The 26,807-nt window shown below is 31.1% G+C and overlaps 5 long non-coding RNA genes across 5 annotated transcripts; 3 read left to right on the top strand and 2 right to left on the bottom strand.

Moving 5' to 3' along the window:
* Positions 1-6,935: 6,935 nt before the first annotated feature.
* LOC129923350 (uncharacterized) lies at positions 6,936-11,510 on the bottom strand. The gene is made up of 3 exons (XR_008775305.1): positions 11,422-11,510; positions 11,031-11,143; positions 6,936-7,063 (listed from the first exon to the last, which is right to left on the bottom strand). It is a non-coding gene; the product is annotated as an uncharacterized LOC129923350 (long non-coding RNA).
* LOC129923345 (uncharacterized) lies at positions 11,067-13,901 on the top strand. The gene is made up of 6 exons (XR_008775300.1): positions 11,067-11,160; positions 11,853-12,024; positions 12,135-12,283; positions 12,390-12,536; positions 12,621-12,820; positions 13,756-13,901. It is a non-coding gene; the product is annotated as an uncharacterized LOC129923345 (long non-coding RNA).
* Positions 11,853-17,148, bottom strand: LOC129923349 (uncharacterized). The gene is made up of 3 exons (XR_008775304.1): positions 16,715-17,148; positions 16,324-16,436; positions 11,853-11,957 (listed from the first exon to the last, which is right to left on the bottom strand). It is a non-coding gene; the product is annotated as an uncharacterized LOC129923349 (long non-coding RNA).
* On the top strand, positions 16,360-17,557 carry LOC129923347 (uncharacterized). Its single transcript, XR_008775302.1, has 3 exons — positions 16,360-16,453; positions 17,146-17,317; positions 17,428-17,557. It is a non-coding gene; the product is annotated as an uncharacterized LOC129923347 (long non-coding RNA).
* Positions 17,558-18,295: 738 nt separating this feature from the next.
* Positions 18,296-22,099, top strand: LOC129923348 (uncharacterized). Its single transcript, XR_008775303.1, has 3 exons — positions 18,296-18,483; positions 20,440-20,514; positions 21,371-22,099. It is a non-coding gene; the product is annotated as an uncharacterized LOC129923348 (long non-coding RNA).
* The last annotated feature ends 4,708 nt before the right edge of the window (positions 22,100-26,807 follow it).

The raw sequence follows: 26,807 nt of genomic DNA, 5'->3' as shown, positions 1-26,807 counted from the left end.
TAAAAAAAGACTGATTTAGTCCCTTAATGTAATTAACACAATTTTTTTAAAAAAATACATTAAATTCTTACCATTACCAATCAATTAGTCTGTTGAACCATGGGGGCACCACACAAGATCTGTCAACAGCCCTTCTATATTCCTCTCTGTACTTAGCCCTGGATAAACCATTTCTTGGCAGACCTGCCCATTCTTTGATGTCTTTCCATCTCTCTGTCTTCCTTCTTTGTACACAAATGGGGAAAAAATGGACCATAATTCTTAAAAAAGAAATTTAATATCATTAAATAAAATTTAATTTAATTTCAAATTATTAATAAAATATCTTACCAGAATGCTAGCCACACTTTCTAAAACTATGACCAGTGCCTTATTTAAATCTTGAATTATATTTCTAGTCTAGGAGTTCCAATCAATTTTGTTGTATACAAAGGCCATGATACTGATTATAGGAATATGCCAGATGTCTGTTTCAGCATCTGAGTAAATAAATTAATGAAACTCCTATGACTCTAAGTTAGGGTAATGTCATCTTTCATATCTGTATTAAAAAAACACAAAAAAAAACTGGACATACATTCCTCATTATCAGTTCCCATCCTGTTTGTCATTTAAATATTTTGGACATTCCTTTTACATTCCAGCCAAGATCTTGCAGCGGACAGTAGAAAATGGCAGTTTGAACTTCAGATCATTGTGTCAACCGTCTCGTGCAAACCACAAAACCAGGCAGTGTAATCAAGATCTACCTAAGAATGAAAAATACTATCAGATACAATTTCACATTACATCTAAAAAAGGATAGCTATATTTAACTTGATCTAGTAGAAGATGTACAACTATCATACCCATATAATGTAGATTAACAAACTGATTCAAGATAAATACTATTATCTTCTTATCTTATATAATACAGACGTTACTTCAAAAAAGAAGATGATTACGTCCTACGCGTCAAACATTTAGTCATGCATATTAACCAATGACTTAAATTCTGCCAAGTCACTGGTTTTCCTGGCTAGCTCAGGCAACCCATTCCATGCTCTAATAGCACTAGGGAAGAAGGAGTATTTGTACAAATTTGTCCTAGCATATGGGACGAGGAATGTGCCTTTATCTTTGTGTCTTTCAGAGTATTTTATTAAATTTTGTTTTTGTATTTTAAGATTATGGTTCAGTGTTTTATGTATGATTGCTACTTTACCTTTAAGCCTTCTGTCTTGAAGACTTTCTAAATTTAGTGATTTTACTAAAGGTGTTACACTAGTCAAATGTGAATATTCGTTTGTTATGAATCGTACTGCTCTATTTTGTGTCTGTTCTAGTTTCTTAATGTTTTCTTGAGTTGTGGGGTCCCAAACGGAGGATGCATATTCTATTATTGGCCTAACCAAAGTTTTAAATAACATTTTAGTTTTATGTTCTTATTTGATTTATAGAAATTTCTTTTAATAAATCCTAATGCTTTGTTTGATTTTTTTGTAGTTTCATCAATATGTGGATTCCATGACAGTTTTTCATTTATTATAACACCTAGGTATTTTGCGTTTTTAGTCTGTGTTACTGGTTTGCCATGAATAAGATAAGTGGAATTAATTTGTTTTAGTTTTTTTGTTACTCTTAACAACTGACATTTTTCTGGGTGGAAAGACATGCTCCAATTTGATTCCCATTTCTGTAATTCATCTAATTCTCTTTGTAAAATATCTGTGTCTTGTGTTGTTTTTATTGTTCTATATATTATGCAATCGTCTGCAAATAATCTGACTTTTGTTCCTGAAGTAATGCAATTTGGTAAATCATTTATGTAAATTAAAAATAGTAGTGGACCCAAGACTGTTCCTTGAGGTACACCTGAGTTTACTATTATCGGTGTTGATTTAGAGCCATTTATTATTACAGTTTGTTCTCTCCCTATCAGAAAGTTCTTAATCCACTGATGCAGTGGACCATTAATGCCAAAATATTTTAATTTTTTAAGCAAACTATGGTGGTGAACTTTGTCAAAAGCCTTAGAAAAATCTAGTAAGATAGCATCTATTTGTTCACTATTATCTAAACCTTTTGAAAAATCATCAATTAGTCCTATTAGTTGTGTTTCACATGATCTATATTTCCTAAAGCCATATTGGTATGGTGTGAGGACATTATGTTTGTCTAAGTGGTTTATGATGTTTCTACATATTATGTGTTCTAGGATTTTACATGTGATGCTGGTAAGTGATACTGGTCTGTAGTTTCCTGGGTCAGATTTTTCTCCTTTTTTAAATAGGGGGGTGACATTAGCTTCTTTCCAGTCCTTTGGTACTCTGCCCTGGTTAAGTGAAGCCTGAAAGAGTATTTTGAACACTGGGGCTAGCTCATTACTTAATTCTTTGAGTAATCTAGCTGGAATACCATCAGGTCCAGAAGCTTTATTTGGTTTGGTGTTGGCTAATAGTTTTTGAATTCCATTTTCTTGTACTACTATATCTTCTATGTTGTCTACTTGGTTCAAATTCAGTAATATGTCTTTGTCTCCTGGGGCTGAGAATGCTGATGCAAAGTATTTATTTAGAATGTTTGCTTTAGTTTCATTATCATTATGTATTATCTATTAATCTAGAATACTAGGACTATAGTAATCTATACATTCTTTTTTAGACTCTACTAGACAAACTCTAATGATGATTCTAATATTAAATATGTAGATCTAGAGCAGTGGTTCCCAAAATTTTTTGTCTCGCAGACCCCTTGCCATGTTTTTAGCTTTTCAGTAGAACCCCTGCTTAACTTATATTTTTTTTTTTGTATTTTTTTTTAGATAAATTTTTTTAAATTTTTATTTTTATTTTTTGTTTATTTTTTTTTAGAAATTTTTTTTTTTTTTTTTTCGAGAATTGACTATCCCGGTACTGACTTCACTGTAGACCAGTGGTTTCCAAACTTTTATAAAAAAATTTTTATAACTTTTAAAAAAATTTTTTTTTTTATTATTATTTTTTTCCGAGAATTGACTATCTTGGGACTGACTTACTGAAATATATACAGTTTGGGATCAGTTTGGAACCAGTGGCATCACAGGCTCTGATGGGGTGTAGCGCTGTGTGCTGTAAACTGCCTAGGGGTTGCCAGGTCCTTATTTTTCCTCAGGGTTGACCTACGACAGCTTTCCCATGTTTGGGAATAGTTGCAAGGCAGCAGATTTTTAAATTCAGTTTTTCTTCTGCTATGTGGCTAATGAGCTCTTCCTGCTTGAAGCCTACCGGCTAAGGCGCCAGTTACTCGCCTTCGTCCCTTACCCTTTAGTGAAAACAGTTCGGCGGACACGTGAAAGATACACGAGAAACTCTTTGCAAAAATTTTTACAATGATACTTAAAACAAATTAATTAATTAATATTTATTGTTTGAATGTCTTTTTTATAGAATGTATGAAACATGACATCCATAGGAACAGATGATAAGCCTGGGTAAAAAAACATTTCCAGTGTGTTTGATGATTCCAGCAATACATATTAAATTGGTTAAATTTGAATTTTATCAATAAAAATGAGTTATTATTTAATACTTTATATGTATTTTTAAATTGCATTTTACTCTTCAACTAACTAAAATTAGAAATTAGTTTTCAAATAAATTGCAAAAAAAAAAGCAATATAAGTTAAGCAGGGGGTCTACCAAAAAGCAGAAAACATGGCAAGGGGTCTACGAAACAAAAAAGTTTGGGAACCACTGGTCTACAGTGAAATCAGTCCCGCCATAGTAAATTCTCAAAAAAAAAAAAAAAAAAAAAAAAAAATTTAAAACAAAATTTATCTAAAATAATTTAAAAAAAAAAAAAAAAAATTAATTGAAAAAAAAAAAAAATTTATCTAAAAAAAAAAAAAAAAATTTTGAAAAAAAAAAAAAAAATTAAAAAAAAAAAAAAAAAAAATTTTTACTAAATGTTTGGGAACCACTTGTCTACAGTGAAGTCAGTCCTGGGATTGTGAATTCTCGAAAGAAAAAAAAAAAAATTTTTAAACAAAATTTATCTAAAAAAAATTTTAAAAAATTATATCTAAAAAAAAAAATTGAAAAAAAAAAAAAAATTAAAAAATTATTTTTTTTTATAAAAAAAACATAAAAAAAAAAAAAAAAATTTTACTAAAATTTTGGGAACCACTGGTCTACAGTGAAGTCAGTCCCAAGATAGTCAATTCTCGGAAAAAAAAAAATAAAATAAAAAAAAAAATGTAAAAAAAAATTATAAAAAATTTTTTATAAAAGTTTGGGAACCACTGGTCTACAGTGAAGTCAGTACCGGGATAGTCAATTCTCGAAAAAAAAAAAAAATTAAAAAAAAAAAAAAAAAATTATCTAAAAAAAAATAAAAAAAAAATAAAAATTTAAAAAAATTTATCTAAAAAAAAATACAAAAAAAAAAATATAAGTTAAGCAGGGGTTCTACCGAAAAGCAGAAAACATGGCAAGGGGTCTACGAGACAAAAAAGTTTGGGAACCACTGCTCTAGATCTACATATTTAATATTAGAATCATCATTAGAGTTTGTCTAGTAGAGTCTAGAAAAGAATGTATAGATTACTATAGTCCTATAATTCTAGATTATTAGTCTAGATCTAACTAAAAATTTTCAATAAATATTCTGGATTTCTTCAGCTTGGTCCATATCGATCCTATCGTCTTTGCCTTATGGTCCACCGTTCTTCTGTTTTCTTTGCTTTGAAATCTAGATTGACTAGATCTACACAATGTCAATATAATTTCTAGATCTATATATCTAAGACTAATTAGTATGGGCTTAATATTACTGTATTATTTAGTTTAACTACAATTTTTCAGGTCAGCAGCATTACAGTAAGCACTGGTACAGCGTACCGGCACTTTTTTCAATGCAGCGAAAAAGTTACTTTTGTATTTTAAAGTTTATTATTTATTTATTAGTTGTTAAAAGGCAATCCATCACTGAGCTCCGGCACCTATTTCTTTACAAAAAAGCACTGATTACCTGTATATTCTTTAACAATAACGGTTTACTATTCTCAGGAATTAGTCATTCAAAAGACGGTGAGGAAAAGAATGGTCGACAAACCTTGTGTGGTGCCTTAACAGTCCAACAGACTAAGGGATAGATAAAAAGGTGAATTTAATTTATATCTTGATCTATATAAGTTGATTTACTGGACTAAAAATCTAGATATTGGTAAAACTTTGCTATTCTATTCTAAATCTAGTGTGACATTCCATATTTTTTATTCTGATTTTAGATAGATCTTGATTAGATCTAGATCCCATATGTATAGGACTTAGCACTAGATCTCTAGAAATTATTGTATATGATGCTAGATCTAGAAAATCTAGACTTGATCATAGAAATCTTCAAGAAAAATAATGAACTAACCTAGACAGATCTCTTGAATTACATTGTAAATCATCTTGTTGAATTATCTCCACCACCTTCAGTCAATAGACAACTATGGCTCATACGAGAACAAGAGCCTCTGCGTTGGCATCGACTATTTTCCAATCCTTTCTGTTCAGCTTCATCCATATTAAAATACATTTTAAAGGTTTTTATTACTTAATAGAAAAGATCTAGAATTTTAATAAGAATCTAGTCTATCTAGATCTAAAATTCTAGATCCACCCAATTTTATGTATACAAGTAGTATGGGTGTAGGATTGGCTTAATATAATAGTGAACAAATAGATGCTATCTTACTAGATTTTTCTAAGGCTTTTGACAAAGTTCACCACCATAGTTTGCTTAAAAAATTAAAATATTTCGGCATTAATGGTCCACTGCATCAGTGGTTAAGGACTTTCTGATAGGGAGAGAACAAACTGTAATAAAAAATGGCTCTAAATCAACACCGATAACAGTAAACTCAGGTGTACCTCAAGGAACAGTCTTGGGTCCACTACTATTTTTAATTTACATAAATGATTTACCAAATTGCATTACTTCAGGAACAAAAGTCAGATTATTTGCAGACGATTGCATAATATATAGAACAATAAAAACAACACAAGACACAGATATTTTACAAAGAGAATTAGATGAATTACAGAAATGGGAATCAAATTGGAGCATGTCTTTCCACCCAGAAAAATGTCAGTTGTTAAGAGTAACAAAAAAACTAAAACAAATTAATTCCACTTATCTTATTCATGGCAAACCAGTAACACAGACTAAAAACGCAAAATACCTAGGTGTTATAATAAATGAAAAACTGTCATGGAATCCACATATTGATGAAACTACAAAAAAATCAAACAAAGCATTAGGATTTATTAAAAGAAATTTCTATAAATCAAATAAGAACATAAAACTAAAAACTTTGGTTAGGCCAATAATAGAATATGCATCCTCCGTTTGGGACCCCTCAACTCAAGAAAACATTAAGAAACTAGAACAGACACAAAATAGAGCAGTGCGATTCATAACAAACGAATATTCACATTTGACTAGAGTAACACCTTTAAAAAAATCACTAAATTTAGAAAGTCTTCAGGACAGAAGGCTCAAAAGTAAAGTAGCAATCATACATAAAACACTGAACCATAATCTTCAAATACAAAAACAAAATTTAATAAAATACTCTGAAAGACACAAAGATACAGGCACATTCCTTGTCCCATATGCTAGGACAAATTTGTACAAATACTCCTTCTTCCCTAGTGCTATTAGAGCATGGAATGAGCTAGCCAGGAAAACCAGTGACTTGGCAGAATTTAAGTCATTGGTTAATATGCATGACTAAATGTTTGACGCGTAGGACGTAATCATCTTCTTTTTTGAAGTAACGTCTGTATTATATAAGATAAGAAGATAATAGTATTTATCTTGAATCAGTTTGTTAATCTACATTATATGGGTATGATAGTTGTACATCTTCTACTAGATCAAGTTAAATATAGCTATCCTTTTCTAGATAAAATGTGAAATTGTATCTGATAGTATTTTTCATTCTTAGGTAGATCTTGATTACACTGCCTGGTTTTGTGGTTTGCACGAGACGGTTGACACAATGATCTGAAGTTCAAACTGCCATTTTCTACTGTCCGCTGCAAGATCTTGGCTGGAATGTAAAAGGAATGTCCAAAATATTTAAATGACAAACAGGATGGGAACTGATAATGAGGAATGTATGTCCATTTTTTTTTTGTTTTTTTTTTAAATACAGATATGAAAGATGACATTACCCTAACTTAGAGTCATAGGAGTTTCATTAATTTATTTACTCAGATGCTGAAACAGACATCTGGCATATTCCTATAATCAGTATCATGGCCTTTGTATACAACAAAATTGATTGGAACTCCTAGACTAGAAATATAATTCAAGATTTAAATAAGGCACTGGTCATAGTTTTAGAAAGTGTGGCTAGCATTCTGGTAAGATATTTTATTAATAATTAGAAATTAAATTAAATTTTATTTAATGATATTAAATTTCTTTTTTAAGAATTATGGTCCATTTTTTCCCCATTTGTGTACAAAGAAGGAAGACAGAGAGATGGAAAGACATCAAAGAATGGGCAGGTCTGCCAAGAAATGGTTTATCCAAGGCTAAGTACAGAGAGGAATATAGAAGGGCTGTTGACAGATCTTGTGTGGTGCCCCCATGGTTCAACAGACTAATTGATTGGTAATGGTAAGAATTTAATGTATTTTAAAAAAAAATTTGTGTTAATTACATTAAGCGACTTAATCAGTCTTTTTTTATTTCCAGAAAATAATACCATGGCTATGCTCCTTTGACCATTGAGTTCCAGGATGAAGAATGAAAGACAGTGAGCAATGTGAAGACATCAAAGAATGGGCAGATCTGCCATGAAATGGTTTATCCAGGGCTAAGTACAGAAAGGAATATAGAAGGGCTGTTGACAGATCTTGTGTGGTGCCCCCATGGTTCAACAGACTGATTGATAGGTAATGGTAAGAATTTAATGTATTTTGTAAAAAAATGGTGTTAATTACATTAAGGGACTTAATCAGTCTTTTTTTATTTCCAGAAAATAATACCAGGGTTATCTTCCTTTGACCATTGAGTTCCAGGATGAAGAATGAAAGACAGAGAGCAATGTGAAGACATGAAAGAATGGGTAGATACGAAACCAATTGCAAGAGGATCATCTGAGACAATGTCACCCTGACAAAATAGATAAAGATTTAAAAATTTTCTAGCACTCAAAGATAAAGTTAAGAATAGACCCACACAATCTCACTTCAACATCATATATAAATAGAGAAGATGTTGGTTTGTGAGCATCTTACAATATCTCTTTACTTATAGCAAAATATGGAAACATAGGTAAAACATTGATTTTACCAGCCGTTGTAGTTGTGAAAACTGTTTTACACACACCTACATCTGATATTATTAAAAGAATTTCTTTAAACAAAAATACAGTTCAAGGGCACATCGGTGGCATGAGTTATCAAATTAAAAGCTTCTTATGTGATTCTTTGCAAAGGAAATATATACAGTTTGGGATCAGTTTGGAACCAGTGGCGTCACAGGCTCTGATGGGGTGTAGCGCTGTGTGCTGTAAACTGCCTAGGGGTTGCCAGCTCCTTATTTTTCCTCAGGGTTGACCCACGACAGCTTTCCCATGTTTGGAAATAGTTGCAAGGCAGCAGATTTTTAAATTCAGTTTTCCTTCTGCTATGTGGCTAATGAGCTCTTCCTGCTTGAAGCCTACTGGCTAAGGGGCCAGTTACTGGCCTTCGTCCCTTCCCCTTAAGTGAAAACAGTTCGGCGGACACGTGAAAGATACACGAGAAACTCTTTGTGAAAACTTTTACAATGATACTTAAAACAAATTAATTAATTAATATTTATTGTTTGAATGTCTTCTTTATAGAATGTATGAAACATGACATCCATAGGAACAGATGATAAGCCTGGGTAAAAAAACATTTCCAGTGTGTTTGATGATTCCAGCAATACATATTAAATTGGTTAAATTTGAATTTTATCAATAAAATTGAGTTATTATTTAATACTTTATATGTATTTTTAAATTGCATTTTACTCTTCAACTAACTAAAATTAGAAATTAGTTTTCAAATAAATTGCAAAAAAAAAAGCAATATAAGTTAAGCAGGGGGTCTACCAAAAAGCAGAAAACATGGCAAGGGGTCTACGAAACAAAAAAGTTTGGGAACCACTGGTCTACAGTGAAATCGGTCCCGCGATAGTGAATTCTCAAAAAAAAAAAAAAAAAAAAAAAATTTAAAACAAAATTTATCTAAAAAAATTAAAAAAAAAAAAAAAAATTATCTAAAAAAAAAAAGAAATTTATCTAAAAAAAAAAAAAAAAAAAAAAAAAAAAAAAAAAAAAAAAATCAAAAAAAAAAAAAATTAAAAAAAAAAAAAAAAAAAAAAAAATCAAAAAAAAAAAAAATTAAAAAAAAAAAATATTTAAAAAAAAAAAAATTTTCAAAAAAAAAAAAATTAAAAAAAAAAAAAATTTTACTAAAATTTTGGAACCACTGGTCTACAGTGAAGTCAGTCCCAAGATAGTCAATTCTCGGAAAAAAAAAAAATAAAAAAAAAAAATTTTTTTTTAAATTATAAAATTTTTTTTATAAAAGTTTGGGAACCACTGGTCTACAGTGAAGTCAGTACCTGGATAGTCAATTCTCGAAAAAAAAAAAAATTAAAAAAAAAAAAAAAAAATTATCTAAAAAAAAATAAAAAAAAAATAAAAATAAAAATTTAAAAAAATTTATCTAAAAAAAAAAAATACAAAAAAAAAAAATATAAGTTAAGCAGGGGTTTTACCGAAAAGCAGAAAACATGGCAATGGGTCTACGAGACAAAAAAGTTTGGGAACCACTGCTCTAGATCTACATATTTAATATTAGAATCATCATTAGAGTTTGTCTAGTAGAGTCTAGAAAAGAATGTATAGATTACTATAGTCCTAGTATTCTAGATTATTAGTCTAGATCTAACTAAAAATTTTCAATAAATATTCTGGATTTCTTCAGCTTGGTCCATGTCGATCCTATCGTCTTTGCCTTATGGTCCACAGTTCTTCTGTTTTCTTTGCTTTGAAATCTAGATTGACTAGATCAGTGATGCCCAAACTACGGCCCCCGGGCCAGATGCGGCCCGCAACGTGGTTCCATCCGGCCCGCCGAAACGTCGGCACTATGTGTAGAAATCTACCTTCCAAACAAAAAAAAAAAAAAAAAGGTTGAAAAAATGTATCTTTACCTACGTTTGGGCCCTCACTTTTTTCTCTCATGGATTGGTACCATGAACTTTAACATTTGTGTGTTTATGAAATGGGACTCTGAATGTAGAATCTACCAGGACAAGTTAGCAGATCTTTACTTTTTTTTTTTTTTTGTTGAACATGATAATAAGCCAACATATTTATTTTGTAAAGAAAGTGTGGCTGTTTAATAAAACAACTTAAAAACGGCATTATAAAATAAATATGGTGGCATTCTTGGTTTGAGTCGCGAATAAAAAATTGTTAAATACTATGCTTAGATATTGGAGGATATTTATCAAAAAGAGACCACAACATGAGCCAGTGTTGCTCACATTTAAGTAGAGAATGTAACCTATTGTCTGACGCGTAAAAAAATATAATTGTCAAATAACCTAATAATTAAGTGTCAAATCCATAGGTTTCTACCAAAATAGTTTCAGAACAATTTTATTTTATTTTTATAACTTTTCGTTCATGTGGCCCGCGAGATGAGTGTTGGAAATTATAATGACCCGCGGGTAAATTTAGGTTGGGCATCACTGGACTAGATCTACACAATTTCAATATAATTTCTAGATCTATATATCTAAGACTAATTAGTATGGGCTTAATATTACTGTATTATTTAGTTTAACTACAATTTTTCAGGTCAGCAGCATTACAGTAAGCACTGGTACAGCGTACCGGCACTTTTTTCAATGCAGCGAAAAAGTTACTTTTGTATTTTAAAGTTTATTATTTATTTTTTAGTTGTTAAAAGGCAATCCATCACTGAGCTCCAGCACCTATTTCTTTACAAAAAAGCACTGATTACCTGTATATTCTTTAACAATAACGGTTTACTATTCTCAGGAATTAGTCATTCAAAAGACGGTGAGGAAAAGAATGGTCGACAAACCTTGTGTGGTGCCTTAACAGTCCAACAGACTAAGGGATAGATAAAGGTGAATTTAATTTATATCTTGATCTATATAAGTTGATTTACTGGACTAAAAATCTAGATATTGGTAAAACTTTGCTATTCTATTCTAAATCTAGTGTGACATTCCATATTTTTTATTCTGATTTTAGATAGATCTTGATTAGATCTAGATCCCATATGTATAGGACTTAGCACTAGATCTCTAGAAATTATTGTATATGATGCTAGATCTAGAAAATCTAGACTTGATCATAGAAATCTTCAAGAAAAATAATGAACTAACCTAGACAGATCTCTTGAATTACATTGTAAATCATCTTGTTGAATTATCTCCACCACCTTCAGTCAATAGACAACTATGGCTCATACGAGAACAAGAGCCTCTGCGTTGGCATCGACTATTTTCCAATCATTTCTGTTAAACTTCATCCATATTAAAATACATTTTAAAGATTTTTATTACTTAATAGAAAAGATCTAGAATTTTAATAAGAATCTAGTCTATCTAGATCTAAAATTCTAGATCCACCCAATTTTATGTATACAAGTAGTATGGGTGTAGGATTGGCTTAATAGTATTTATCTTGAATCAGTTTGTTAATCTACATTATATGGGTATGATAGTTGTACATCTTCTACTAGATCAAGTTAAATATAGCTATCCTTTTCTAGATGTAATGTGAAATTGTATCTTATAGTATTTTTCATTCTAAGGTGGATCTTGATTAAACTGCCTGGTTTTGTGGTTTGCACGAGACCGTTGACACATAGATCTGAAGTTTAAACTGCCATATTCTACTGTCCGCTGCGAGATCTTGGCTGGAATGTAAAAGGAATGTCCAAAATATTTAAATGACAAACAGGATGGGAACTGATAATGAGGAATGTATGTCCAGTTTTTTTTTGTTTTTTTTTGTTTTTTTTTTAAATACAGATATGAAAGATGACATTACCCTATCTTAGAGTCATAGGAGTTTCATTAATTTATTTACTCAGATGCTGAAACAGACATCTGGCATATTCCTATAATCAGTATCATGGCCTTTGTATACAACAAAATTGATTGGAACTCCTAGACTAGAAATATAATTCAAGATTTAAATAAGGCACTGGTCATAGTTTTAGAAAGTGTGGCTAGCATTCTGGTAAGATATTTTATTAATAATTAGAAATTAAATTAAATTTTATTTAATGATATTAAATTTCTTTTTTAAGAATTATGGTCCATTTTTTCCCCATTTGTGTACAAAGAAGGAAGACAGAGAGATGGAAAGACATCAAAGAATGGGCAGGTCTGCCAAGAAATGGTTTATCCAAGGCTAAGTACAGAGAGGAATATAGAAGGGCTGTTGACAGATCTTGTGTGGTGCCCCCATGGTTCAACAGACTAATTGATTGGTAATGGTAAGAATTTAATGTATTTTTAAAAAAAATTTGTGTTAATTACATTAAGGGACTTAATCAGTCTTTTTTTATTTCCAGAAAATAATACCAGGGCTATGCTCCTTTGACCATTGAGTTCCAGGATGAAGAATGAAAGACAGAGAGCAATGTGAAGACATGAAAGAATGGGCAGATCTGCCATGAAATGGTTTATCCAGGGCTAAGTACAGAGAGGAATATAGAAGGGCTGTTGACAGATCTTGTGTGGTGCCCCCATGGTTCAACAGACTGATTGATAGGTAATGGTAAGAATTTAATGTATTTTGTAAAAAAATGGTGTTAATTACATTAAGGGACTTAATCAGTCTTTTTTTATTTCCAGAAAATAATACCAGGGTTATCTTCCTTTGACCATTGAGTTGCAGGATGAAGAATGAAAGACAGAGAGCAATGTGAAGACATGAAAGAATGGGTAGATACGAAACCAATTGCTAGAGGATCATCTGAGACAATGTCACCCTGACAAAATAGATAAAGATTTAAAAATTTTCTAGCACTCAAAGATAAAGTTAAGAATAGACCCACACAATCTCACTTCAACATCATATATAAATAGAGAAGATGTTGGTTTGTGAGCATCTTACAATATCTCTTTACTTATAGCAAAATATGGAAACATAGGTAAAACATTGATTTTACCAGCCGTTGTAGTTGTGAAAACTGTTTTACACACACCTACATCTGATATTATTAAAAGAATTTCTTTAAACAAAAATACAGTTCAAGGGCACATCGGTGGCATGAGTTATCAAATTAAAAGCTTCTTATGTGATTCTTTGCAAAGGAAATATATACAGTTTGGGATCATTTTGGAACCAGTGGCGTCACAGGCTCTGATGGGGTGTAGCGCTGTGTGCTGTAAACTGCCTAGGGGTTGCCAGCTCCTTATTTTTCCTCAGGGTTGACCCACGACAGCTTTCCCATGTTTGGGAATAGTTGCAAGGCAGCAGATTTTTAAATTCAGTTTTCCTTCTGCTATGTGGCTAATGAGCTCTTCCTGCTTGAAGCCTACTGGCTAAGGGGCCAGTTACTGGCCTTCGTTCCTTCCCCTTAAGTGAAAACAGTTCGGCGGACACGTGAAAGATACACGAGAAACTCTTTGTGAAAACTTTTACAATGATACTTAAAACAAATTAATTAATTAATATTTATTGTTTGAATGTCTTCTTTATAGAATGTATGAAACATGACATCCATAGGAACAGATGATAAGCCTGGGTAAAAAAACATTTCCAGTGTGTTTGATGATTCCAGCAATACATATTAAATTGGTTAAATTTGAATTTTATCAATAAAAATGAGTTATTATTTAATACTTTATATGTATTTTTAAATTGCATTTTACTCTTCAACTAACTAAAATTAGAAATTAGTTTTCAAATAAATTGCAAAAAAAAAAGCAATATAAGTTAAGCAGGGGGTCTACCAAAAAGCAGAAAACATGGCAAGGGGTCTACGAAACAAAAAAGTTTGGGAACCACTGGTCTACAGTGAAATCGGTCCCGCGATAGTGAATTCTCAAAAAAAAAAAAAAAAAAAAAATTTAAAACAAAATTTATCTAAAAAAATAAAAAAAAAAAAAAAAATTATCTAAAAAAAAAAAGAAATTTATCTTAAAAAAAAAAAATCAAAAAAAAAAAAAATTAAAAAAAAAAAAAAAAAAAAAAAAAAAAAAAAATTAAAAAATTAAAAAAAAAAAAAATTAAAAAAAAAAAAAAAAAAAAATTAAAAAAAAAAAAAATTAAAAAAAAAAAAAAAAAAAAATCAAAAAAAAAAAAAATTAAAAAAAAAAAAAAAAAAAAAAAATTAAAAAAAAAAAAAATTAAAAAAAAAAAAAATTAAAAAAAAAAAAAAAAAATCAAAAAAAAAAAAAAAAAAAAAAAAAAAAAAAAATTAAAAAAAAAAAAAAATTTTGAAAAAAAAAAAAAAATAAAAAAAAAAAAAAAAAAAATTTTGAAAAAAAAAAAAAATTTTACTAAATGTTTGGGAACCACTGGTCTACAGTGAAGTCAGTTTGGGATAGTGAATTCTCGAAAGAAAAAAAAAAATTTAAAACAAAATTTATCTAAAAAAATTTAAAAAAAATAAATTTTAAAACAAAATTTATCTAAAAAAATTAAAAAAAAAAAAAATTATCTAAAAAAAAAACATTAAAAAAAAAAAAAAAAAAAATTTTACTAAAATTTTGGGAACCACTGGTCTACAGTGGAGTCAGTCCCAAGATAGTCAATTCTCGGAAAAAAAAAAAAATAAAAAAAAAATTTTTTTTAAAAATTATAAAATTTTTTTTATAAAAGTTTGGGAACCACTGGTCTACAGTGAAGTCAGTACCTGGATAGTCAATTCTCGAAAAAAAAAAAATTAAAAAAAAAAAAAAAAAATTATCAAAAAAAAAATAAAAAAAAAATAAAAATAAAAATTAAAAAAAATTTATCTAAAAAAAAAAAATACAAAAAAAAAAAAATATAAGTTAGGCAGGGGTTCTACCGAAAAGCAGAAAACATGGCAAGGGGTCTACGAGACAAAAAAGTTTGGGAACCACTGCTCTAGATCTACATACTTAATATTAGAATCATCATTAGAGTTTGTCTAGTAGAGTCTAGAAAAGAATGTATAGATTACTATAGTCCTAGTATTCTAGATTATTAGTCTAGATCTAACTAAAAATTTTCAATAAATATTCTGGATTTCTTCAGCTTGGTCCATGTCGATCCTATCGTCTTTGCCTTATGGTCCACAGTTCTTCTGTTTTCTTTGCTTTGAAATCTAGATTGACTAGATCAGTGATGCCCAAACTACGGCCCCCGGGCCAGATGCGGCCCGCAACGTGGTTCCATCCGGCCCGCCGAAACGTCGGCACTATGTGTAGAAATCTACCTTCCAAACAAAAAAAAAAAAAAAAGGTTGAAAAAATGTATCTTTACCTACGTTTGGGCCCTCACTTTTTTCTCTCATGGATTGGTACCATGAACTTTAACATTTGTGTGTTTATGAAATGGGACTCTGAATGTAGAATCTACCAGGACAAGTTAGCAGATCTTTACTTTTTTTTTTTTTTTGTTGAACATGATAATAAGCCAACATATTTATTTTGTAAAGAAAGTGTGGCTGTTTAATAAAACAACTTAAAAACGGCATTATAAAATAAATATGGTGGCATTCTTGGTTTGAGTCGCGAATAAAAAATTGTTAAATACTATGCTTAGATATTGGAGGATATTTATCAAAAAGAGACCACAACATGAGCCAGTGTTGCTCACATTTAAGTAGAGAATGTAACCTATTGTCTGACGCATAAAAAAATATAATTGTCAAATAACCTAATAATTAAGTGTCAAATCCATAGGTTTCTACCAAAATAGTTTCAGAACAATTTTATTTTATTTTTATAACTTTTCGTTCATGTGGCCCGCGAGATGAGTGTTGGAAATTATAATGACCCGCGGGTAAAATTAGGTTGGGCATCACTGGACTAGATCTACACAATTTCAATATAATTTCTAGATCTATATATCTAAGACTAATTAGTATGGGCTTAATATTACTGTATTATTTAGTTTAACTACAATTTTTCAGGTCAGCAGCATTACAGTAAGCACTGGTACAGTGTACCGGCACTTTTTTCAATGCAGCGAAAAAGTTACTTTTGTATTTTAAAGTTTATTATTTATTTATTAGTTGTTAAAAGGCAATCCATCACTGAGCTCCGGCACCTATTTCTTTACAAAAAAGCACTGATTACCTGTATATTCTTTAACAATAACGGTTTACTATTCTCAGGAATTAGTCATTCAAAAGACGGTGAGGAAAAGAATGGTCGACAAACCTTGTGTGGTGCCTTAACAGTCCAACAGACTAAGGGATAGATAAAGGTGAATTTAATTTATATCTTGATCTATATAAGTTGATTTACTGGACTAAAAATCTAGATATTGGTAAAACTTTGCTATTCTATTCTAAATCTAGTGTGACATTCCATATTTTTTATTCTGATTTTAGATAGATCTTGATTAGATCTAGATCCCATATGTATAGGACTTAGCACTAGATCTCTAGAAATTATTGTATATGATGCTAGATCTAGAAAATCTAGACTTGATCATAGAAATCTTCAAGAAAAATAATGAACTAACCTAGACAGATCTCTTGAATTACATTGTAAATCATCTTGTTGAATTATCTCCACCACCTTCAGTCAATAGACAACTATGGCTCATACGAGAACAAGAGCCTCTGCGTTGGCATCGACTATTTTCCAATCATTTCTGTTAAACTTCATCCATATTAAAATACATTTTAAAGATTTTTATTACTTAATAGAAAAGATCTAGAATTTTAATAAGAATCTAGTCTATCTAGATCTAAAATTCTAGATCCACCCAATTTTATGTATACAAGTAGTATGGGTGTAGGATTGGCTTAATAGTATTTATCTTGAATCAGTTTGTTAATCTACATTATATGGGTATGATAGTTGTACATCTTCTACTAGATCAAGTTAAATATAGCTATCCTTTTCTAGATGTAATGTGAAATTGTATCTTATAGTATTTTTCATTCTTAGGTGGATCTTGATTAAACTGCCTGGTTTTGTGGTTTGCACGAGACAGTTGACACAATGATCTGAAGTTTAAACTGCCATATTCTACTGTCCGCTGCGAGATCTTGGCTGGAATGTAAAAGGAATGTCCAAAATATTTAAATGACAAACAGGATGGGAACTGATTATGAGGAATGTATGTCCAGTTTTTTTTTTTTTTTTTTTTTTTTTTTTTTAAATACAGATATGAAAGATGACATTACCCTAACTTAGAGTCATAGGAGTTTCATTAATTTATTTACTCAGATGCTGAAACAGACATCTGGCATATTCCTATAATCAGTATCATGGCCTTTGTATACAACAAAATTGATTGGAACTCCTAGACTAGAAATATAATTCAAGATTTAAATAAGGCACTGGTCATAATTTTAGAAAGTGTGGCTAGCATTCTGGTAAGATATTTTATTGATAATTAGAAATTAAATTAAATTTTATTTAATGATTTTAAATTTCTTTTTTAAGAATTATGGTCCATTTTTCCCCATTTGTGTACAGAGAAGGAAGACAGAGAGATGGGAAGACATCAAAGAATGGACAGGTCTGCCATGAAATGGTTTATCCAGGGCTAAGTACAGAGAGGAATATAGAAGGGCTGTTGACAGATCTTGTGTGGTGCCCCCAAGGTTCAACAGACTGATTGATAGGTAATGGTAAGAATTTAATGTATTTTGTAAAAAAATGGTGTTAATTACATAAAGGGACTTAATCAGTCTTTTTTTATTTCCAGAAAATAATACCAGGGTTATGCTCCTTTCACCATTGAGTTCCAGGATGAAGAATGAAAGACAAGAGAGCAATGTGAAGACATCAAAGAATGGGCAGGTCTGCCATGAAATGGTTTATCCAGGGCTAAGTACAGAGAGGAATATAGAAGGGCTGTTGACAGATCTTGTGTGGTGCCCCCATGGTTCAACAGACTGATTGATAGGTAATGGTAAGAATTTAAAGTATTTGTAAAACATTTTCTAGCTATGGTTATAATTACATTATAACAAGGGTAATAAACTTGTAGCTTAATTTTGTTGTTTTTTTTAAAGTAGAAATGAAATTTAATTTTTTTAAGAAGCGGCTTAATTTCTATATTCCCTTTTCAAGAAAATAAAACCAGGATTATGGTCCTTTTACCATAGAGTTCCAGAAGGAAGAATGAAAGAAAGACAGAGCAATGGGAAGGCTTCAAAGAATTGGCAGGTCTGACATTAAATGAAGTTTTATCCAAGGCCAAGTAAAGAGAGGAATAAAGAAGGATGGTTGACAGAACTTGTGTGGTGCCCCAATGGTTCAACAGATTAGGTAAAGGTAAGAAAATAATGTATTTTGTAAAATATTTTGTAGTCATGGTGATCATTTCATAAATACTAAAGTAATTTAAATTGTGGAATTAAACTATTTTCGAAATTGCATTTTGTATTGTGTTGCTATTTTGATTTGGAGCTTTGTTTTTGTTGTGCCGCTTTTTTTAATCTGTGCATTTTTTTGGTGGCTATTTTTAATCTGGCATGTTAATATTGAGGCTGTTTAGAATCGACTTGGGATTAGTTTTGTTAACCAGTTATTTTGAATCGGACTTGTCCATTTTGTGTGTATTATTTAGCAACAACTTCCTTTTTTTAAATTTTTTTTTTTTTTTATGTTGGCTATTTGGAATCGACTTGCAATGGCTGTAGCTGTTTGATTCTTACTTGTCATTTTTGTGATTAATGCTCGGAATAGAACTTGTACATTTAAAAAAAAATTTTATGTGGTTATTTAGAATTGGCATTCAAGTTTTTCGTAGTCGCTGTTTGAATCGACATATGCTTTTTTGTGATTGCTGTTTGGAATCAAACTAGTGCATTCATTTTATGGTTATTTAGAATGGACATTTTTAAAAAAATTTTTGTAACTGATGTTCGACATCTGACTTGTGTTTTTTTTTTTTTTTTTTTTTGTTTAGAATCAACGTGTTTTGTATAGTGGCTGTTTGAAAAGAAATTTGCTTTTTTCGTGATGGCTGTTTGGAATGAAATAGTCCTTTTTTTGTAATGGCTGATTGGAATCGGACTTGTGTGATTATGTTATTGATGTTCAGAATTGGACTTGTGTCTTTTTATGATCATTAATATAAATCCGACTTGCGCATTTTTTTTGGTGGTTATTAAAATTTTTGTGATGGGTGTTTTTAATCATACTTATTTTTTGTGTGGGCTGTTTGAAAAAGACTTGTGTTTTTCTGTGATGGATATTCACATTCCGAGTTGTGCATTTACTTTGTGTTTTTTTAGAATGGCATTTTTATTTGTTTATTTTATGTGATGGCTGTTAGAAGTCTGACTTATGCCTCCTTTTTAAGATCGGTGTGGAGTTCGAAACTGGACTTGGTGGGGTTTTTTTGTGATCAATGTTCGGCATAAGACTTGTTTTGTTTTTTTTTAAATCAACTGCTTTTTTTAGTAGTGGCTGATTGAATTGACATTTGGGTCTTTATTGATGGCAGTTTGGACATGTGTTTTTTTAATTGATGTTCTTTATCAGATTTGTTAGTTTTTCTTTTATCAATGTTTTAAATTGGACTTGTGCATTTTTGTGATCAATGTTCTGCATTAGACTTGTGGGCTTTTTTTTTTGTGATGGCTTTTTATGAGCTCTGTTTGAAATTAGACTTGTGTGTTTTTTGTGATCATTGTTCAGTAGCGGATTTTTTTTTTTTTTTTTTTTTAAAGAATCATGTGCTTTTTTTAGTAGCTGAATGAATTGACATTTTCTTCTTTGGAGATGGCTGTTTGGAATCAGACATGTGTATATTACTTAAGCTCTTCATCGGATTTGTGTGTTTTTATGATCAATGTCTGATATGGTGTTTTTCGTAGTGGTTGTTTAAATTAATTGCTTTTTTTTTGTGATGGCTGTTTAGAATCAGACTTTTGCATTTTTTTGTTTGTTTGTTTGTTGTTATTTAGAATTAACTTGATTATTTTTTGGCAGTTAATATTTGGAATCTACTTGATAACTTTTCTTTATGACTGCTTGGAATCGACTTTTGTGTTATTTGTAGTGGCTGTCTGGAATTATCTTGTATTATTTTGTTATGGCCTTTCAGAATCAAACTTATATTTTATCTTTTTTAGGTTATTTAGATTTTATTTTTATTTTTTTGCTTTAGCTATTATAATCCAAATTTGCTTTTTTGTGATGACTTTTCATATTGACACTGGTTGAATAAAAATTTAATTATTTTTTATTTCACATGATGCAAGTTTACCTTTTATTTTGCAGTAATTAGATTCATTGTGAAGATGTGTGCACTGGGCTGGAACATTTCCAGAGAAAGCTGGACTAGCCATGCATCAGGTAATTATTTACTATTACTGAATGTTATTAAGGTATTATCTTAACCTATCTTTTCCTCAACTGATCTTAGGTACCCATTAGAGTTGGGTTGACTTGGAATTATCATAAATATCCTGGAATTCAAAACCCCAGTCTTTATGATGTTGTAACCTTCAGCCACCTAATCATCTAGTTAGTAGGTGAAAGAAGTGTATACCAAAAAATGGATGCAAAAACTATTATCTAACATAGAGAACATAAATTTAGATCTCTACTCATCTATCATGATCTAGTCAATCTTGATTAGAGTTTATAATAATTTTAGATTCTAGATCTAAAGCTAAATAATATATTCTATTTCTATATTTTTCAATAGACTCTAGACTAGATTGTCACTAGATCTTGTTAGTCATCTAGACAATCTCATCTTATTTCTCAGTTTACTCAAGACTATGGTCTCTAGCAAAGGTTAGAATTTTTTTTTTAATTCAGGAATTAAAAGGGCGCCTCGGAGTAACCCACCCAACTCTAATGGGTACCTGACATTAGTTGGGGAAAAGTATTTGCATATGGCCATTGTGCTGGCAGTGCTGGCCTTTGGGGATTGGATGCCATAGGCAAGGTGAATTTGGTGGCCCTTAATTAAAAAGAAATTGTGAAAAGTTAAAAATAAGGCTATTTCAATTGTTTGGTTGAAATAATCAATGCTGGCGAGTAACAAAATATTATAATGTCATTTAATTAAGCCCTTAGTTTTCAATTATTTTTTTTTTTAGATCTTGATATATGTATTACATACTTTTTATTTTTATATATGTTATGGATTTAGTTTATTTATAAAGCAGTTTAATAAATATTCTTTTCAAATTTTTTTCAGCATACTAGCCAAGATTGATACCTCTCCACAAATCAACAAAGACATCAACGAAGCTTTGTTAAAGCTAGTGACAATTTACATATGTTTTCTTATGTGGCTTAATTATAATAATGTCAAGAAAGTTAATTAAATAAGAACTATACATTTTATTGTTAGGCTTATGTTAGTCTTAACTATTTCTGTAATTCTTCATTATGGGGGGCATTATGAATCTTAGATAGTTTTCAATGGACCTCATTCACCAATTGTAAACAAACAACATTTAGCCACGTGGTGCTTTATCTCTTCTATATAATTTACGATCTCATGTTTAATTTATGATGGTTGTCACGAGACAGTTTTTTTCATTGTTTTATCAATAAGATCATGTGACTAAATGTTGGTGAATGAGGTCCATTCTAAGATAAGTTAATTTTTATTGATCCAATCAAATGGATATTCAGTTTGACTACAATTTTGCTTATAAAAAGCTCAATCATATAGTTTTGTATTAAATAATAGTTTAATTGCGTTTTAGGTACTGATAGTTAGTATGCTATGTAATATTTAAATGCAGTTTTTTATTATTAAAAATCATTGTTATGTAAAGAATGATTTTCTGTAATATTAGACATAATTGTAGGTCTTTCTGTGTAGCAACTATACTGCACACTTTTTTTTCATTCCTACGAGTAGATAATATAATTTATTCAATGATAATAAAGAGCTTTGAAATAAATGTCTTTATAATTCTGTACTTATTTCATAATAAAGTAATTTTTACTATCCAAGAAGAAATGCATTTAGAATTTCTATGTGAGAATGATATTTAAATATGTACAGTAGCATGACAAAAGAGCTTTTACATTATATTCTAAAAAGATGTATTACTCTTGCTTATAGCTATAACAATATTTGTCTTGATCTTTTGCAAAAATCAATTTTAAGATAAAACTTAAAATTCTGAAAATCACTATAACCCAAAATAGTGTACTATTCTGTTCATGCGTCATGGTCCCTCTCTCAACCTTGCTGATGAGATCCAAAAGAACGCTTCGAGTTACATTTGGCACCAACATAGTTGCAGAAGCTGCTGGAGGAAATTTCACGGTTTATACTCCCAACGCCTAAGGGGCTTCACTCCTGATTATTCCTTGAGGTTGTTACCGCAATGCAGCGTGGGTTTGAAATCACAGTACCCCTAGATGAATTGCCTAACTAGGCTGACGAGCTCCATCTACCCGAAGCTCCCGGTTTTGTGGCGCCAAGTATCCGCCTTCACCTGTTAGTAAGAGCAGTTTTGCCGGGCTTAGTATCTAAGCCACACGAGAAGGCCAGGTGCTGGACTTGGTTGTCAGAGGCTATCTGAGACGCTTGCCTTTAGGAGTATTTTATATACAATGGAAGCTTATCCCCACTGACACCCCCGGCCATGACAACCACATTAAGGTGCACAATACTTTGGTATCTAACTGTGCATTGTACCTGACTTAGTACACTCTGATAAAATTTATAAGATTGAAAAAGGTAACAAAAACTATTACCTTAAAATGCATCAATGCATTTCTATATGTTTTATTCTTATTCTCTTCCTATCAGTTATAATCTGGCGATATAAATCTATTATTTCTGTTGTTGTTGTTTTTTTCCATATCAGTTTTAAGCTGGCGATATTAAAAATCCACTAGGTTATTCCCCCCTTGGAAACTACTTTTAGTCTTGATCCAGCGCCTAGACAACGCAAAAAATCTGGCCAGTGGTAGCAAGGTCTACTTAGAGACATAAATAGTTCTGTGAAGTTATAATTTGATTAAAATTTAAGGTGCTATTGACATGTATTATTATGAAGATAAAGTTGAAATAAATATTGAATTAAAATAGATCTAGGCTTATATCTAGTCGAATAGTAAAATTAGAAAATAGATCTGCGAAGTTATATTTTGATTTATGATGCTGTCAACATGTAATATTTTTAAGATAAGGTGGAAATTGATATCGATCTTTTTTTTCTTTTAGCCTTTATTATGGTCATATGGAGTTAAAGGGAAACTCCGATGACTTTGACAATTTTTGATATAATATGTGTTTTGATTTACAGATAATGAATATATGATTCTTTTTTTTTTATTTGCAATAATAACTTAGTAATTGATGTTTTTCTGACGTAATTTTTCTGCGCATCCAAAACAGTCAGACTTTCACCGGGTTTCTATGTGACGTCACAAAGGTGTTTTAATCTATTGACTATTGAAAGTATAACAGGAGACCATACAGCAAAGTTTACATTCTCGTAAAAGAAATATATCTTTGTCTATGCAGTTAGATCTAGGATCTTGTAAGCAAAGAAAAAATGCGTATTAAAAGTAGATTTACATGCTTGACTAATCACGGCAGTGTGTATTTTCTCGCCAGACCACTCAACACACAACAAACACTATCGCTCGGTTGTCTTGTCATGACCGACTACACGTAGTCTAGACTAGCCTTACACTGACCAGTTTGTTCGAATCATTCAGACAAACGATCTATTTACTTCTTGAGATAGGGAGAGGCTTAGATGAAAATGTTACTTTTTTCTGGAGTTAGTTATCCTAATGCTTTTGGATCTATCTATACATGTTTATATAAATAACTGTATCATAGCTCTGGACTAGGCCGTCACTAAGCCTAACAGCCTAATAGCTACTGTAAGAATGAAGCGATACGATTGGTTAAAGTTTCAAGTTTCTCTTTCAGTATTGTTTAGGGAAGTGACGCATGAAATAACTTAAAACAAAATCTCGCAGAACCCCGTTTTTTTTGGGGCGTGGAGAATTTTCTGTCTAATTTATTAAATATAAAATTTTCTGAGCATTTAAATAACAAATGATATAATGTTTACTATTACAACTTTTTACGCAGAATTTAAATAAGTCAATAACTAAAATTTGAAAAACTATCGGAGTTTCCCTTTAATGCCTTTAATAGATAATATTTGGAATCTTTTTTTTTTCTGTCAATGATGGGTGGGTGCATTGGTAGATTTATTTATTTTTTTGCACTACCACCCAATCTTCAATTAAAAAGTGATGCATCTTAGTAATCTTACTTTTTTTTTTCTCGCTTATTTATAATCCCTCACACAGTGTCACACACATACATACACACACACATTGGCAGACTGGCTGCATGGAGCAGCACATAATCCCCCAGCATCCTCATGAGATCCTGCTGTCGTGTATGGGACGCCACTATATGTAAGCATTCATTCACTAAAGCCCCGTGCTGCACGCATTTTACTTAATGATTACATTGAAAAATATTATTTTTTTATGTAAAAATGCGGTAATAGTTCAGATACGCAGATACCTTTGCCGACCACCATGTTGTTTGTTAAGCATATTTATCTCCCTTACCTATATTGAACTTTCTATAACTTTTTTTAAAGAGAGTTTTTGTTCTTATGGTGTCAACTTATGATTTTTTAAGTGTATTTACTGAAATGAAGGTCTAAATAAAATGTTATTAATAAATTGATGAACTTGTTGTTTCTTCTTTTTTTCTACGTATGAAATTATTAATTAAAAAATATATGTTAACAATTAGATCTATAATTAATATAAAACAAATATGCATGAATTAAATGAAATGAAACACGCATCTAGATATACATGTTATGTTTAATTATTATTATTTTTTGAACAAAATTATGCATTATGACTTAGTGATCTTTTGAGAGCAATGACAATAAATGATATAGATCTAGTACGGGAAACTTATTACTATAAGAAATAATACTTTTATGTTTATCTGTTGATGATTAAGACTACAGTTAGATCTATACATTTCTAACGAATTTTAAGCGCTCTCTATTTTCGTAAAATCACACCACGAAGAGAAAGAATTTTATGAAGCTGACACATATCAGTGTCCCTTTCTCTTTCGCCGTGAGGTCTTCTGAGTGGAGTCTACTGTCTACCAGAGATTGTTTGGCGTGTGTTTTATGATCAGATAGGACTAATGTCTGTGTTTATAACTCTTACCACTACCTCTGGCTCCACCTCTCTTGGAGGGAGGATAGGTCGAGTGTAACTAGATCACGAACGTCTTTGTTAAACGTTACGTAGCACCTGTTAAACTATCATGTTTCACAATCTGAAATTTACTTTGCATAGAGTGGGGAACAAAAGCCAATGTATAAAGAAACAGATAAGAAGCATATACACTACTATTTAGATAATTTATGCATCTTTACTTTCGGAGTTCATTAAAAAAAAACCTCCTCACCTATTACACTAAATTTGTTTAAGATGTGTAGTTGGGGGGGGGGGGGTTAGCGACTCCACCTACCAACCCTTCTCTTCACATGGATCCACCTCGCCCATGTATTACATTCCGTTACGGAGTCCAAAGCAAGTTTTCTCTCCCGCCGTACCGTACAGGTGGCGATTTTCTCCGTTTATTCTTACGTACCTTTAAACCCTCGCTGCGCCGGCCGTCACACGCGATCTTTGTCTTTACGGCAGAACTAGGTGTGATGTAACATCACCTTCCCCTGCTCGGAGCTTCGCCGGCGCCGTGGTTATATTAGGTCATCTACTGCTAGGATCGCTGGTATGCTCATAAAGGGAGAAGGGCAAGGTACGGTGTTTTACTTGGTCAAAATTTATCCTTCTTCGCTTTCTTTGCCGGTTCGTTTCACCGACATGCAGTTCAACTGAGGTCTAGTCGGATGAGACTAAGACTGAAACGTGACGCAACATAACGATGTCACGATCAAAACTCTCTTGGTTGTATCCTATAATGTCGGCCAGCTTCTACAGATAGTTATGTACGACAAAAACTCCCGTGGTTGGATCATATCGTGTCGTGATGCCATTGTAACATTTCCCGAATCTGTTATAAAAGGAGTTCCCTTCCACTCTTCAGTCCTATCATTACTTTCTCTACCTTGTTGTAGATATTGCTTGTTCTTATATTGTGCATTGTTTTTCATTCAATATGATTATAAGTTACCGTACATAATAAGAGAAGGATAAAGAACTTGTACTTATAGCTACCATATTTTTTTTTTAACTCCAGCATATGGAGCTGATGAAAAAAGATACAACATGGGCCACAACTGCAGAAATGCTTGCAGCTGCTACACTACTGCAAAGAGACATCTATACATTCTCACCAAACCACAACAAAACAAAATACTCATGGCTATTATTAAAACCTTTATTTCATGATGCAAACACATACATACTATCTCACACAGACAACCATATATGCTGCAACATAACACTATTGCATACAAATGGTAATCACTTTGATGTGGTTGTACCACAAGAGGCCACATGTAACTGTTTTTTGCCAAATCCACTGCTTGGAGTATGATGCTTTAGCCTAAATTTTTAAGTGTTGATTAATATTTCATCTTACAATCTATTCAGATTAGATCTATTTGGCTATTTGATTTTTTTCTTGCATGCTT

The sequence above is a fragment of the Biomphalaria glabrata genome, chromosome 16 (genome assembly GCF_947242115.1).
Source record: "Biomphalaria glabrata chromosome 16, xgBioGlab47.1, whole genome shotgun sequence".
Taxonomy (NCBI): Eukaryota; Metazoa; Mollusca; class Gastropoda; family Planorbidae; genus Biomphalaria; species Biomphalaria glabrata.
The sequence above is the reverse complement of the archived record's forward strand: the minus strand, read 5'-3'. Positions and strand labels throughout refer to the sequence as shown.